General features: G+C 44.4%; 4 non-coding genes across 4 annotated transcripts; all 4 read right to left on the bottom strand.

The window, feature by feature from the left end:
* Positions 1-5956: 5956 nt before the first annotated feature.
* TRNAD-GUC (transfer RNA aspartic acid (anticodon GUC)) lies at positions 5957-6028 on the bottom strand. The gene has a single exon. It is a non-coding gene; the product is annotated as a tRNA-Asp (tRNA).
* Positions 6029-6391: 363 nt separating this feature from the next.
* On the bottom strand, positions 6392-6477 carry TRNAY-GUA (transfer RNA tyrosine (anticodon GUA)). The gene is given in 2 exon segments: positions 6392-6427; positions 6441-6477. It is a non-coding gene; the product is annotated as a tRNA-Tyr (tRNA).
* A 6611-nt stretch (positions 6478-13088) lies between these two features.
* On the bottom strand, positions 13089-13160 carry TRNAD-GUC (transfer RNA aspartic acid (anticodon GUC)). The gene has a single exon. It is a non-coding gene; the product is annotated as a tRNA-Asp (tRNA).
* Positions 13161-13523: 363 nt separating this feature from the next.
* TRNAY-GUA (transfer RNA tyrosine (anticodon GUA)) lies at positions 13524-13609 on the bottom strand. The gene is given in 2 exon segments: positions 13524-13559; positions 13573-13609. It is a non-coding gene; the product is annotated as a tRNA-Tyr (tRNA).
* Between the last annotated feature and the right edge of the window lie 1126 nt (positions 13610-14735).

The raw sequence follows: 14735 nt of genomic DNA, 5'->3' as shown, positions 1-14735 counted from the left end.
TGGCGCTCAGTGTAAGAATGATAGGGAGTGTGCGGTGAGGATGCAGGCATGTTGCCCCCCCCTGTGATTGGTGAAGGCGTGAACAATGACAATATTAACACTTACCAGTTTTACATAAAAAACCTTGCTCTAGTGCAAGGGTGCCCAACATAAGTCCAGTAGAGTCGGATCCATGCCGGATTTGCAGGATATCCACAAGATATATATATGATTGCCAGAAATGAACAACAGTTACATATTAAGCTCGTCCGAGGTCACCTTGAAAACCTGGCATGGACGGCCCCGCCTCCCACTGCAATGGAAACCATTCTCTAACACACAGGATGGGGGGAGTGATACTGCTTCCTACCTGGCCTCGTGCAGGAAGGAAGCCAGAGACAGTGTCTGTTAAACTCACTACAAACAGTGGCAACTTGGAACGATTTCACATTTAAGGCTGCACCCAACATTGTCTGCAGCTTGCCAGGCTGTGAGCAGGCCCAGGGTTTGCACAGACTTGAACAGATCCAGCTCTGCTTAAGAGGCTCAGCACTGGTTCTGTAAAGTGTCCATCCCTGGCCAGCCACAGTGCACGTGAGGAGCTGCTCATCCGGTTCTGTGCTCTTGTGCAACAAAAGGAAAGTAAAGTGACCTGATTTCTAAAGTGTTTGCTATTTCCATATGTCACCTTCATAGCACCGTAAATAACCAGTATTCATAGCAGCCACTTTATATACCTTGTGAGGGAAAAGCGTTGAGCCCACTCGGCTCGGATTTAAGAATGTGACCTGTAAGTCATGCTCAGGTACCAGCAGGGGGCACTTTACTAGTGAGCCATCTTGGAGGCTGCCCATGACTGACTCTGCCCTAGCCCACCCCACCTTTTTGAGACAAGCATCTGTTGTGAAAACTCCTCGTCCCCCCCTGGCTCCCAGCAAAGGCCTGACAGCCATCATCTCACCCCTGGAAGCACCTAGAAACTCTGCTGCTAGGCGCTCTCGAGCACAGTGTCAGTCCCACGGCTGCCTGCGTGTCTTTGACTTCTTCAGGCATCCCTCGCGCTTCCACATAAAGTGTAGCTCGTGACACGCATCACCAGAAGGGAGATTATGGTTGGGGCATAGAAGCTAGACCCCAGGCGCTACATTACATACCCTGCACTGATGCTACAGCAATTGGGCATCGTCATTTGAACGTATTTGCCCTGGTTAGTCAGCGCAAATGTCTTTTTATTTAGCACGTTGATATGCCACAAATGTCATCACAAAACAGGATCAGTACAAGTGTAACATATGCATCCCAGAAATGCAGAAGCGTTGGTTCAACACTGCAATGTATGTAATCCCCCCCCCCCCCGGACTGAAAAATGCACTTAAGGAGCAAACACTTTTTTTTTAGCTCAAATCACTCAGCTGTGTTTTTATAAAACATTACTGGTTTCTTGACAGCAGTGTGAATGATGACCCGAATTGCAGTATGAACAGGGCCTGGCTATTGTTGGCAGCTCTTTCATGGCAGTACCACAATGGCTCCAGATGACAAACAAGCCTTGGTAAAGCTAATAGATCTTGCCTATGTGGGATCTATTGGTTTTGTGAATGTTTTTTTAGCCACATTGTACAGCAGCTCTGGCTTCAGTGCAGCATGGATGAATGTAAAAAAAAGCACTATGAAGTGATCAATGCTGGCTGTGTCATATACAGCTTTTTTCCTTTACTTTCAGCCATGTTGCAGCATGGCTAAATCACTGGCAAAACCAGTAGCTATCACATAGGCGATACCTATTGGCTTTGCCAATGCTTGTGTTCCTTGCCATTAATAACCTGACATCTGAAAAACATCAGGACTTTTACAAGGAGACGTGCACACTACAGGATACTGTCATTTCACTACTAACGCACCTCATGCTTGTCAATGGAAGGTTCCATGGTGTAATGGTTAGCACTCTGGACTTTGAGTCCAGCGATCTGAGTTTGAATCTCGGTAGAACCTGCTGTAGTTTTAATAATTTAACATTCATTTCTTTAGTTTTGTATTATTTTAAAATTTTCAGTCCCGTACTAATTACAAGCGAGCTAATATCTTTTGCACAGTTTACATCATCTATGCGTTGCTTATCTTGTTTATTTGAAATATGTTACTATATGGATGATATCAATTAAAATTGTAGCACAGAAGTATCGCTCGTCATATATATTAATAATGCAGAACAAGTTAGGTGGTCATAGATATTAATAATAATGCAGAACAAGGTAGATGGAAGTGTTAAAAGTGGTTCCGCCCAGTTTCAAACCCGCGACCTTTCACGGGGGCAGCGAACGTGATAACCACTACACTACAGAAACTCGCGGGAGCTGATGTCGCATGTACATTATACTGAGAATTATAAAGGGGTGGGGCATTGGGGGTGACGAGCAGTGAGGGGAGTGCACTGTGCACTCCCCTCAGTGCACATGTGTGTTTGGCCGGCCATCTGGGGCACACTGCTGCCGGGCTGGAGAGAGCAGGCACAGGCTCCCAGTCTGTCTGGGAGCACCGTGGCTGGGCACTCCCAGCCAATCCTAACGCTTCTCTGAGCAGCGTCAGGATTGGCCGCAGGGCAGGCTGGGAGCCTGCTGCTGACGGAGGAGCAGCGGTGCGACGGAGCAGGTAAGTTTTTAGTTTTTTAACTTTTTAATATTGTTAATATTCTCCTTGCCTCCCCACACCCCGCTCTCCACCCCACCTCTGGTAACCCCTGTGAGTCGCGACTGCCACTTAGTCAAGGAGAGTTATCTTTCCCTTAGAGTCCACTCTAGTCAAGGGGGCAAAAAGATTCTGAATCTCTGCCTAACTGAACAACACTTTAATCACCCCAGAGCCTTCCAGTAGCTGACATCACACCCAAAGAAACAATTACTAACAAGACACCATTGTGAATTATGTCCAATTCACTTTTATCCTCTTCTGAACACATCTGCTCCACCTTGGATTACATCCATGCCCAGGAATATAGTAAGGGAGCCGTTCTTGTAGCTCCTTGTTACCAAGTTTCGTCCTTGGCAACCCAACTCTCTCTTCCTTACCTATCACCTGCAGACGAAAGAAAAATAGCGCACAAACAAAGCAAGTTTCATGTTGAAATTAAACATAGGAATTGGCAGACCTTAACTCCAGCTTGAACAATGGAATGGAAGCACATTTTAGTTATGTTTTTACAAATGCAATTGTCTTAAACACAGTAAATGATGAGTGACTATAAAATATATCATTTGTTAAGATACCAAGGTATAAATGCATCTGGTTAACATTTCATAAAAGCAGTTTATATCTAACAAGTGTAATATCACTCACAAAGGCACCATAATGTTGTGGTCTTTTAATGCATCACATTTACATGGGTATAGTTTTTCACACAATATATGAAGGTAAATGCTGTCCTTCTCTTCTACCAAAGAAAGCATAAAGGCACAGCCATGTTATGCTCTGTCACACCCATTGCTGTGAAACATCTGGTGGAGCCCTGGGGGTGCATCTGTAACGTAATGGGTATTTGTAAGGCACGCAATCACCTGCAAGGGTTTCCTGGCGCTGAGCAGGCGTGTGTGTGTGTAGCCCTGTCTAAGGTAGGTTGGTTTATTAAAAACGCAGGTCTTCAACTTCTTGCAGAATTGAAGAAGAGAATAAAATGCTCTTGTGTGAAATGGGAGTCCATTCCATGCTTTAGGAGTGATGCAACAGAACACCCATCCTCCTGATCTGGTTCTCTGTATGTATGGGATGTGTGTGAGTAGGAGCCCTGAGTAGATGGAAGTCTCTTGGTGGTTGTGGAAAGAGAAGCAACTGGTCAAGTAGGTGGGGCCTACGTTGTGTTGTGCCTTGAATGTGTATGTAAGGTGTTTGAAATTAGTTCATTTCTGTTTCGGGAGACAGTGGAGCTCTCTGAGGTATGGTGAGATGTGAATTCAGAGCGGGAGGTTGAGGATGAGTCTGGGTGCCAAATTCCAGGTAGTTTTCTAGTGAGTTATCTGATGTTTCAAGCATAGAGAGCATCCCCGTGGCCCAACTTGCTGCTAACTTGGTCATGAGTGGCAGTTTTCTAGTGTTGCTGGCTGTGGATTCTAATGATGAGTATTGTCTGCTTTCAAGCCCTGCAGGAGGGTTGCCACTTTTTCAGAGAAGAATTCTAAATATTTCTGTCTAGACTCAGGTTACGGAAGGTCCGGGAGATTGTATTTAAATAGTAGTTTGTGGAAAGTTGCACTCCACTCTTTCGGACCTTCATACAAGGAGTAAAACTTTCCTCTTAGCAGTGAACTTACAGCCTGTGATAGTATTCTCTCAGTTCTGAGACTCACACTGAGTAGGGCTTTGAGAAACTTGTTCCAATAAAGAAAATAAAGACGGACTGAAGGGGGCTCAGAAAGAAATGAGGGGTGAAGAAAGAAAGAAGCTGGAATGTGGAGGGAAATAGATTGATGTTGTTAAAGTAATGTTTTATTTTACCAAGTTTGAGAGGGTTTAAAGTTTGACTACTCAGCACTGAAGGTAATGGATATCAAACAAAAAGTCACTGTGGAAACCTGGGATCTTTAGAGCTTCAGTCTAACGTCCTAGCCAAGAGCCCATGGAGGGGCTCTGTTGTTTTGGAGAGCTCACAGGTATCTTTACAGGTGTCCAGGTCTCTCATCACCTCCCCCCTTAGTCTGAAAGAAGCCTCGCCGGGGGTCGCTGCTCTCTTTACAGCAGTGTGGACCAGACATCACCACACAGGCTTAAACCTACGCTTTCGCCGACTGACCAAGATATACAAAAAGCCAGAATAAAACACCAGACATGGAAGACACACTGCATTCATGGAGACCACGAAGAAAGAGATACTGCACATTAAATAGATTTACATTAAATAGATGGAGAATACTTGACGGAGACACAAACTATTAAAACAAGCATTTGCAATGCAACGGGTCTCGCGTTTGCTCATGTTACAGCTGATCGCGTTGTAAACTCCTAACCCGACTTTTCACCTATCGGGCAAAAGTGCATTTATGTACATAACCCGAAAAAGTGAAGTTAATTATGTAAAGTGCTCGACTTCTGCCAAGCGAGATCGCGCTCGTGAATGAGAGAAAAAGAAGTCCATGAGCCCGATGGAAAACAGCGAGCCTCGCATGTTTTCTGTACTTGGTCGCTGCGCTGGAGGAGGGCGAGCCACCGGAAAAGGCATGACCTATGCGTGCCTTCGACTAATGAAAGCAAGCGGATTTTATTAGGCAAGCCCACGTACCAATAAAAAACACTGACGTGACGTTGACAGGGCTCCGAGCCCTTTTCTAAACACTAAAGCGTCTCGCTGCGATACGCATGCGCGAGCGCATGCAACGCAGGCTCGACCCTAAAAACATGAATAACCAATACACTACCCGGAAGCCTACGTTTCTTCGTTACTACAACTTGCATTCACTCCAATTTCAGAAAAGTACGTTCGTTATTAAAAAAGATACAGTTTGGTTCTAATTGTTTGTATAGATGATATATAGTTTTAGTTGAAAATCAGAGGCGCAACTAGAAAAAGTAATAGTGATGAAGCTTATAATACATTTGAAATTAACCATGACGCGATTACGTGGAATTGATAATCAAGCAAAACAGCCAGTACCAATTGTTCACCACATAGTACTTTGTTTTTCTGTAAATATTAAACATTCGCTGTCGACTAAGTGGTCCATAACTTAAAATCAAAATGTACAAATGTGTTCCCAAAACTTGATTCCTTCATGTTGAAAGCTTTCTCTGTTGGATTTCCAAGCCTGCCAGCTCTGCTAGAGGCGCCTCGGTGTTGGTATTTATTACAATTCTATATGCTGCCACTGATCATATTATACAGTGCACTTCATATACATTAAATCGCAATACTTCTAAAATGTCGAGATTGTAAACGAAACAAATAACAAAATGTATTTCTAAAGTGTAAACATGGTTAAGTCATAAACATAGTCTCCCCGTCGGGGAATTGAACCCCGGTCTCCCGCGTGACAGGCGGGGATACTGACCACTATACTAACGAGGAACTGATGACTCCCTGGTACCTGACCTCCTACTGATTGTTCTACCTGTCCCCCTGCTGGGGGCGCTGCACCCACAGAAATGTCAGTGTTGACCCCATCTGTGCAAGGAAAGAGCCGCTCTCTTTGTATCACTGATTTACAGCTTCCTCTGCACAGACTCCTCCTTTTCTCTCTCTGACAGTCACTGGGATCAGCGGCTGCACCTCCGTCCATTTCTGCTCTGGCTAAATTCACTTCTTGGTGCCATCTGAGAAAAATGGGGGAGACAAAAACAATTGTCAAGCTCTAGCGTCGTTGCTTCAAAACATGGCGTATTTTAATTTCAGAATGTGAAAAGAAATATGAAGAGCAAATACGAAAAAAAATCCTTCGAGCCGGATTTGAACCAGCGACCTAAGGATATCAGCTTCACCACTACAGTCCTCCGCTCTACCAACTGAGCTATCGAAGGGACGGAAGCATCATGTGACTGCAGCCTTCAGGTTATGTACCTGCCAGCAGTGGGGCCCATGGTGATCATGTGTATGTGTGCTGGGCATTTAAAGACCGAGGTCACATATCAAGCTGTGTCTTCAGGATGCATGCTGTTTATTTTCAGATGCCTATCTCATTCTCCAGCATCACAAACCTACAATCAGCATCATTTCATCTACCACCGGAGTACTTTTTGGAAACTCATCGCACAATAACTACAAAGGGTGACTCTGCATTTTAATTGGCAAGGCGTGCTTTTCCTCTTCATTTGCGTACTCTGGAAAACACATGCCGCTTTAGCAATGCACATTTTCAGTGCTTTTCTAATATCTCAATATTTCAGCAGCAAGCATGGGGGAGGGCTTTCTGTTGAAGTCAGTCATACAGCCATTGTCTTTCCATCTTGATTACCTTTACTTAGAATTCAAAAAAATAAATGTGTCTTGTCGCAGACGCACAAAGTGATTTCTCAGCATTCTCAATGGTTTATTAAAAATAATGGGAACTAACTTTCTTGAGAAAAGTACAGCTCAGGAAATAAAATGGCAAAACCATCACAACAAGTATGTCGGCCAATGAACTCAGCAGGAATGCTGAAAGTTGTGTAGATTCTTAAACTTTGGAAAGCTTGGCGCTCAGTGTAAGAATGATAGGGAGTGTGCGGTGAGGATGCAGGCATGTTGCCCCCCCCTGTGATTGGTGAAGGCGTGAACAATGACAATATTAACACTTACCAGTTTTACATAAAAAACCTTGCTCTAGTGCAAGGGTGCCCAACATAAGTCCAGTAGAGTCGGATCCATGCCGGATTTGCAGGATATCCACAAGATATATATATGATTGCCAGAAATGAACAACAGTTACATATTAAGCTCGTCCGAGGTCACCTTGAAAACCTGGCATGGACGACCCCGCCTCCCACTGCAATGGAAACCATTCTCTAACACACAGGATGGGGGGAGTGATACTGCTTCCTACCTGGCCTCGTGCAGGAAGGAAGCCAGAGACAGTGTCTGTTAAACTCACTACAAACAGTGGCAACTTGGAACGATTTCACATTTAAGGCTGCACCCAACATTGTCTGCAGCTTGCCAGGCTGTGAGCAGGCCCAGGGTTTGCACAGACTTGAACAGATCCAGCTCTGCTTAAGAGGCTCAGCACTGGTTCTGTAAAGTGTCCATCCCTGGCCAGCCACAGTGCACGTGAGGAGCTGCTCATCCGGTTCTGTGCTCTTGTGCAACAAAAGGAAAGTAAAGTGACCTGATTTCTAAAGTGTTTGCTATTTCCATATGTCACCTTCATAGCACCGTAAATAACCAGTATTCATAGCAGCCACTTTATATACCTTGTGAGGGAAAAGCGTTGAGCCCACTCGGCTCGGATTTAAGAATGTGACCTGTAAGTCATGCTCAGGTACCAGCAGGGGGCACTTTACTAGTGAGCCATCTTGGAGGCTGCCCATGACTGACTCTGCCCTAGCCCACCCCACCTTTTTGAGACAAGCATCTGTTGTGAAAACTCCTCGTCCCCCCCTGGCTCCCAGCAAAGGCCTGACAGCCATCATCTCACCCCTGGAAGCACCTAGAAACTCTGCTGCTAGGCGCTCTCGAGCACAGTGTCAGTCCCACGGCTGCCTGCGTGTCTTTGACTTCTTCAGGCATCCCTCGCGCTTCCACATAAAGTGTAGCTCGTGACACGCATCACCAGAAGGGAGATTATGGTTGGGGCATAGAAGCTAGACCCCAGGCGCTACATTACATACCCTGCACTGATGCTACAGCAATTGGGCATCGTCATTTGAACGTATTTGCCCTGGTTAGTCAGCGCAAATGTCTTTTTATTTAGCACGTTGATATGCCACAAATGTCATCACAAAACAGGATCAGTACAAGTGTAACATATGCATCCCAGAAATGCAGAAGCGTTGGTTCAACACTGCAATGTATGTAATCCCCCCCCCCCCCCCCGGACTGAAAAATGCACTTAAGGAGCAAACACTTTTTTTTTAGCTCAAATCACTCAGCTGTGTTTTTATAAAACATTACTGGTTTCTTGACAGCAGTGTGAATGATGACCCGAATTGCAGTATGAACAGGGCCTGGCTATTGTTGGCAGCTCTTTCATGGCAGTACCACAATGGCTCCAGATGACAAACAAGCCTTGGTAAAGCTAATAGATCTTGCCTATGTGGGATCTATTGGTTTTGTGAATGTTTTTTTAGCCACATTGTACAGCAGCTCTGGCTTCAGTGCAGCATGGATGAATGTAAAAAAAAGCACTATGAAGTGATCAATGCTGGCTGTGTCATATACAGCTTTTTTCCTTTACTTTCAGCCATGTTGCAGCATGGCTAAATCACTGGCAAAACCAGTAGCTATCACATAGGCGATACCTATTGGCTTTGCCAATGCTTGTGTTCCTTGCCATTAATAACCTGACATCTGAAAAACATCAGGACTTTTACAAGGAGACGTGCACACTACAGGATACTGTCATTTCACTACTAACGCACCTCATGCTTGTCAATGGAAGGTTCCATGGTGTAATGGTTAGCACTCTGGACTTTGAGTCCAGCGATCTGAGTTTGAATCTCGGTAGAACCTGCTGTAGTTTTAATAATTTAACATTCATTTCTTTAGTTTTGTATTATTTTAAAATTTTCAGTCCCGTACTAATTACAAGCGAGCTAATATCTTTTGCACAGTTTACATCATCTATGCGTTGCTTATCTTGTTTATTTGAAATATGTTACTATATGGATGATATCAATTAAAATTGTAGCACAGAAGTATCGCTCGTCATATATATTAATAATGCAGAACAAGTTAGGTGGTCATAGATATTAATAATAATGCAGAACAAGGTAGATGGAAGTGTTAAAAGTGTTTCCGCCCAGTTTCAAACCCGCGACCTTTCACGGGGGCAGCGAACGTGATAACCACTACACTACAGAAACTCGCAGGAGCTGATGTCGCATGTACATTATACTGAGAATTATAAAGGGGTGGGGCATTGGGGGTGACGAGCAGTGAGGGGAGTGCACTGTGCACTCCCCTCAGTGCACATGTGTGTTTGGCCGGCCATCTGGGGCACACTGCTGCCGGGCTGGAGAGAGCAGGCACAGGCTCCCAGTCTGTCTGGGAGCACCGTGGCTGGGCACTCCCAGCCAATCCTAACGCTTCTCTGAGCAGCGTCAGGATTGGCCGCAGGGCAGGCTGGGAGCCTGCTGCTGACGGAGGAGCAGCGGTGCGACGGAGCAGGTAAGTTTTTAGTTTTTTAACTTTTTAATATTGTTAATATTCTCCTTGCCTCCCCACACCCCGCTCTCCACCCCACCTCTGGTAACCCCTGTGAGTCGCGACTGCCACTTAGTCAAGGAGAGTTATCTTTCCCTTAGAGTCCACTCTAGTCAAGGGGGCAAAAAGATTCTGAATCTCTGCCTAACTGAACAACACTTTAATCACCCCAGAGCCTTCCAGTAGCTGACATCACACCCAAAGAAACAATTACTAACAAGACACCATTGTGAATTATGTCCAATTCACTTTTATCCTCTTCTGAACACATCTGCTCCACCTTGGATTACATCCATGCCCAGGAATATAGTAAGGGAGCCGTTCTTGTAGCTCCTTGTTACCAAGTTTCGTCCTTGGCAACCCAACTCTCTCTTCCTTACCTATCACCTGCAGACGAAAGAAAAATAGCGCACAAACAAAGCAAGTTTCATGTTGAAATTAAACATAGGAATTGGCAGACCTTAACTCCAGCTTGAACAATGGAATGGAAGCACATTTTAGTTATGTTTTTACAAATGCAATTGTCTTAAACACAGTAAATGATGAGTGACTATAAAATATATCATTTGTTAAGATACCAAGGTATAAATGCATCTGGTTAACATTTCATAAAAGCAGTTTATATCTAACAAGTGTAATATCACTCACAAAGGCACCATAATGTTGTGGTCTTTTAATGCATCACATTTACATGGGTATAGTTTTTCACACAATATATGAAGGTAAATGCTGTCCTTCTCTTCTACCAAAGAAAGCATAAAGGCACAGCCATGTTATGCTCTGTCACACCCATTGCTGTGAAACATCTGGTGGAGCCCTGGGGGTGCATCTGTAACGTAATGGGTATTTGTAAGGCACGCAATCACCTGCAAGGGTTTCCTGGCGCTGAGCAGGCGTGTGTGTGTGTAGCCCTGTCTAAGGTAGGTTGGTTTATTAAAAACGCAGGTCTTCAACTTCTTGCAGAATTGAAGAAGAGAATAAAATGCTCTTGTGTGAAATGGGAGTCCATTCCATGCTTTAGGAGTGATGCAACAGAACACCCATCCTCCTGATCTGGTTCTCTGTATGTATGGGATGTGTGTGAGTAGGAGCCCTGAGTAGATGGAAGTCTCTTGGTGGTTGTGGAAAGAGAAGCAACTGGTCAAGTAGGTGGGGCCTACGTTGTGTTGTGCCTTGAATGTGTATGTAAGGTGTTTGAAATTAGTTCATTTCTGTTTCGGGAGACAGTGGAGCTCTCTGAGGTATGGTGAGATGTGAATTCAGAGCGGGAGGTTGAGGATGAGTCTGGGTGCCAAATTCCAGGTAGTTTTCTAGTGAGTTATCTGATGTTTCAAGCATAGAGAGCATCCCCGTGGCCCAACTTGCTGCTAACTTGGTCATGAGTGGCAGTTTTCTAGTGTTGCTGGCTGTGGATTCTAATGATGAGTATTGTCTGCTTTCAAGCCCTGCAGGAGGGTTGCCACTTTTTCAGAGAAGAATTCTAAATATTTCTGTCTAGACTCAGGTTACGGAAGGTCCGGGAGATTGTATTTAAATAGTAGTTTGTGGAAAGTTGCACTCCACTCTTTCGGACCTTCATACAAGGAGTAAAACTTTCCTCTTAGCAGTGAACTTACAGCCTGTGATAGTATTCTCTCAGTTCTGAGACTCACACTGAGTAGGGCTTTGAGAAACTTGTTCCAATAAAGAAAATAAAGACGGACTGAAGGGGGCTCAGAAAGAAATGAGGGGTGAAGAAAGAAAGAAGCTGGAATGTGGAGGGAAATAGATTGATGTTGTTAAAGTAATGTTTTATTTTACCAAGTTTGAGAGGGTTTAAAGTTTGACTACTCAGCACTGAAGGTAATGGATATCAAACAAAAAGTCACTGTGGAAACCTGGGATCTTTAGAGCTTCAGTCTAACGTCCTAGCCAAGAGCCCATGGAGGGGCTCTGTTGTTTTGGAGAGCTCACAGGTATCTTTACAGGTGTCCAGGTCTCTCATCACCTCCCCCCTTAGTCTGAAAGAAGCCTCGCCGGGGGTCGCTGCTCTCTTTACAGCAGTGTGGACCAGACATCACCACACAGGCTTAAACCTACGCTTTCGCCGACTGACCAAGATATACAAAAAGCCAGAATAAAACACCAGACATGGAAGACACACTGCATTCATGGAGACCACGAAGAAAGAGATACTGCACATTAAATAGATTTACATTAAATAGATGGAGAATACTTGACGGAGACACAAACTATTAAAACAAGCATTTGCAATGCAACGGGTCTCGCGTTTGCTCATGTTACAGCTGATCGCGTTGTAAACTCCTAACCCGACTTTTCACCTATCGGGCAAAAGTGCATTTATGTACATAACCCGAAAAAGTGAAGTTAATTATGTAAAGTGCTCGACTTCTGCCAAGCGAGATCGCGCTCGTGAATGAGAGAAAAAGAAGTCCATGAGCCCGATGGAAAACAGCGAGCCTCGCATGTTTTCTGTACTTGGTCGCTGCGCTGGAGGAGGGCGAGCCACCGGAAAAGGCATGACCTATGCGTGCCTTCGACTAATGAAAGCAAGCGGATTTTATTAGGCAAGCCCACGTACCAATAAAAAACACTGACGTGACGTTGACAGGGCTCCGAGCCCTTTTCTAAACACTAAAGCGTCTCGCTGCGATACGCATGCGCGAGCGCATGCAACGCAGGCTCGACCCTAAAAACATGAATAACCAATACACTACCCGGAAGCCTACGTTTCTTCGTTACTACAACTTGCATTCACTCCAATTTCAGAAAAGTACGTTCGTTATTAAAAAAGATACAGTTTGGTTCTAATTGTTTGTATAGATGATATATAGTTTTAGTTGAAAATCAGAGGCGCAACTAGAAAAAGTAATAGTGATGAAGCTTATAATACATTTGAAATTAACCATGACGCGATTACGTGGAATTGATAATCAAGCAAAACAGCCAGTACCAATTGTTCACCACATAGTACTTTGTTTTTCTGTAAATATTAAACATTCGCTGTCGACTAAGTGGTCCATAACTTAAAATCAAAATGTACAAATGTGTTCCCAAAACTTGATTCCTTCATGTTGAAAGCTTTCTCTGTTGGATTTCCAAGCCTGCCAGCTCTGCTAGAGGCGCCTCGGTGTTGGTATTTATTACAATTCTATATGCTGCCACTGATCATATTATACAGTGCACTTCATATACATTAAATCGCAATACTTCTAAAATGTCGAGATTGTAAACGAAACAAATAACAAAATGTATTTCTAAAGTGTAAACATGGTTAAGTCATAAACATAGTCTCCCCGTCGGGGAATTGAACCCCGGTCTCCCGCGTGACAGGCGGGGATACTGACCACTATACTAACGAGGAACTGATGACTCCCTGGTACCTGACCTCCTACTGATTGTTCTACCTGTCCCCCTGCTGGGGGCGCTGCACCCACAGAAATGTCAGTGTTGACCCCATCTGTGCAAGGAAAGAGCCGCTCTCTTTGTATCACTGATTTACAGCTTCCTCTGCACAGACTCCTCCTTTTCTCTCTCTGACAGTCACTGGGATCAGCGGCTGCACCTCCATCCATTTCTGCTCTGGCTAAATTCACTTCTTGGTGCCATCTGAGAAAAATGGGGGAGACAAAAACAATTGTCAAGCTCTAGCGTCGTTGCTTCAAAACATGGCGTATTTTAATTTCAGAATGTGAAAAGAAATATGAAGAGCAAATACGAAAAAAAATCCTTCGAGCCGGATTTGAACCAGCGACCTAAGGATATCAGCTTCACCACTACAGTCCTCCGCTCTACCAACTGAGCTATCGAAGGGACGGAAGCATCATGTGACTGCAGCCTTCAGGTTATGTACCTGCCAGCAGTGGGGCCCATGGTGATCATGTGTATGTGTGCTGGGCATTTAAAGACCGAGGTCACATATCAAGCTGTGTCTTCAGGATGCATGCTGTTTATTTTCAGATGCCTATCTCATTCTCCAGCATCACAAACCTACAATCAGCATCATTTCATCTACCACCGGAGTACTTTTTGGAAACTCATCGCACAATAACTACAAAGGGTGACTCTGCATTTTAATTGGCAAGGCGTGCTTTTCCTCTTCATTTGCGTACTCTGGAAAACACATGCCGCTTTAGCAATGCACATTTTCAGTGCTTTTCTAATATCTCAATATTTCAGCAGCAAGCATGGGGGAGGGCTTTCTGTTGAAGTCAGTCATACAGCCATTGTCTTTCCATCTTGATTACCTTTACTTAGAATTCAAAAAAATAAATGTGTCTTGTCGCAGACGCACAAAGTGATTTCTCAGCATTCTCAATGGTTTATTAAAAATAATGGGAACTAACTTTCTTGAGAAAAGTACAGCTCAGGAAATAAAATGGCAAAACCATCACAACAAGTATGTCGGCCAATGAACTCAGCAGGAATGCTGAAAGTTGTGTAGATTCTTAAACTTTGGAAAGCTTGGCGCTCAGTGTAAGAATGATAGGGAGTGTGCGGTGAGGATGCAGGCATGTTGCCCCCCCCTGTGATTGGTGAAGGCGTGAACAATGACAATATTAACACTTACCAGTTTTACATAAAAAACCTTGCTCTAGTGCAAGGGTGCCCAACATAAGTCCAGTAGAGTCGGATCCATGCCGGATTTGCAGGATATCCACAAGATATATATATGATTGCCAGAAATGAACAACAGTTACATATTAAGCTCGTCCGAGGTCACCTTGAAAACCTGGCATGGACGGCCCCGCCTCCCACTGCAATGGAAACCATTCTCTAACACACAGGATGGGGGGAGTGATACTGCTTCCTACCTGGCCTCGTGCAGGAAGGAAGCCAGAGACAGTGTCTGTTAAACTCACTACAAACAGTGGCAACTTGGAACGATTTCACATTTAAGGCTGCACCCAACATTGTCTGCAGCTTGCCAGGCTGTGAG

This window comes from Pleurodeles waltl, unplaced genomic scaffold, assembly GCF_031143425.1.
Source record: "Pleurodeles waltl isolate 20211129_DDA unplaced genomic scaffold, aPleWal1.hap1.20221129 scaffold_236, whole genome shotgun sequence".
Taxonomy (NCBI): Eukaryota; Metazoa; Chordata; class Amphibia; order Caudata; family Salamandridae; genus Pleurodeles; species Pleurodeles waltl.
This window is presented reverse-complemented; position numbering and strand designations above follow the sequence as displayed.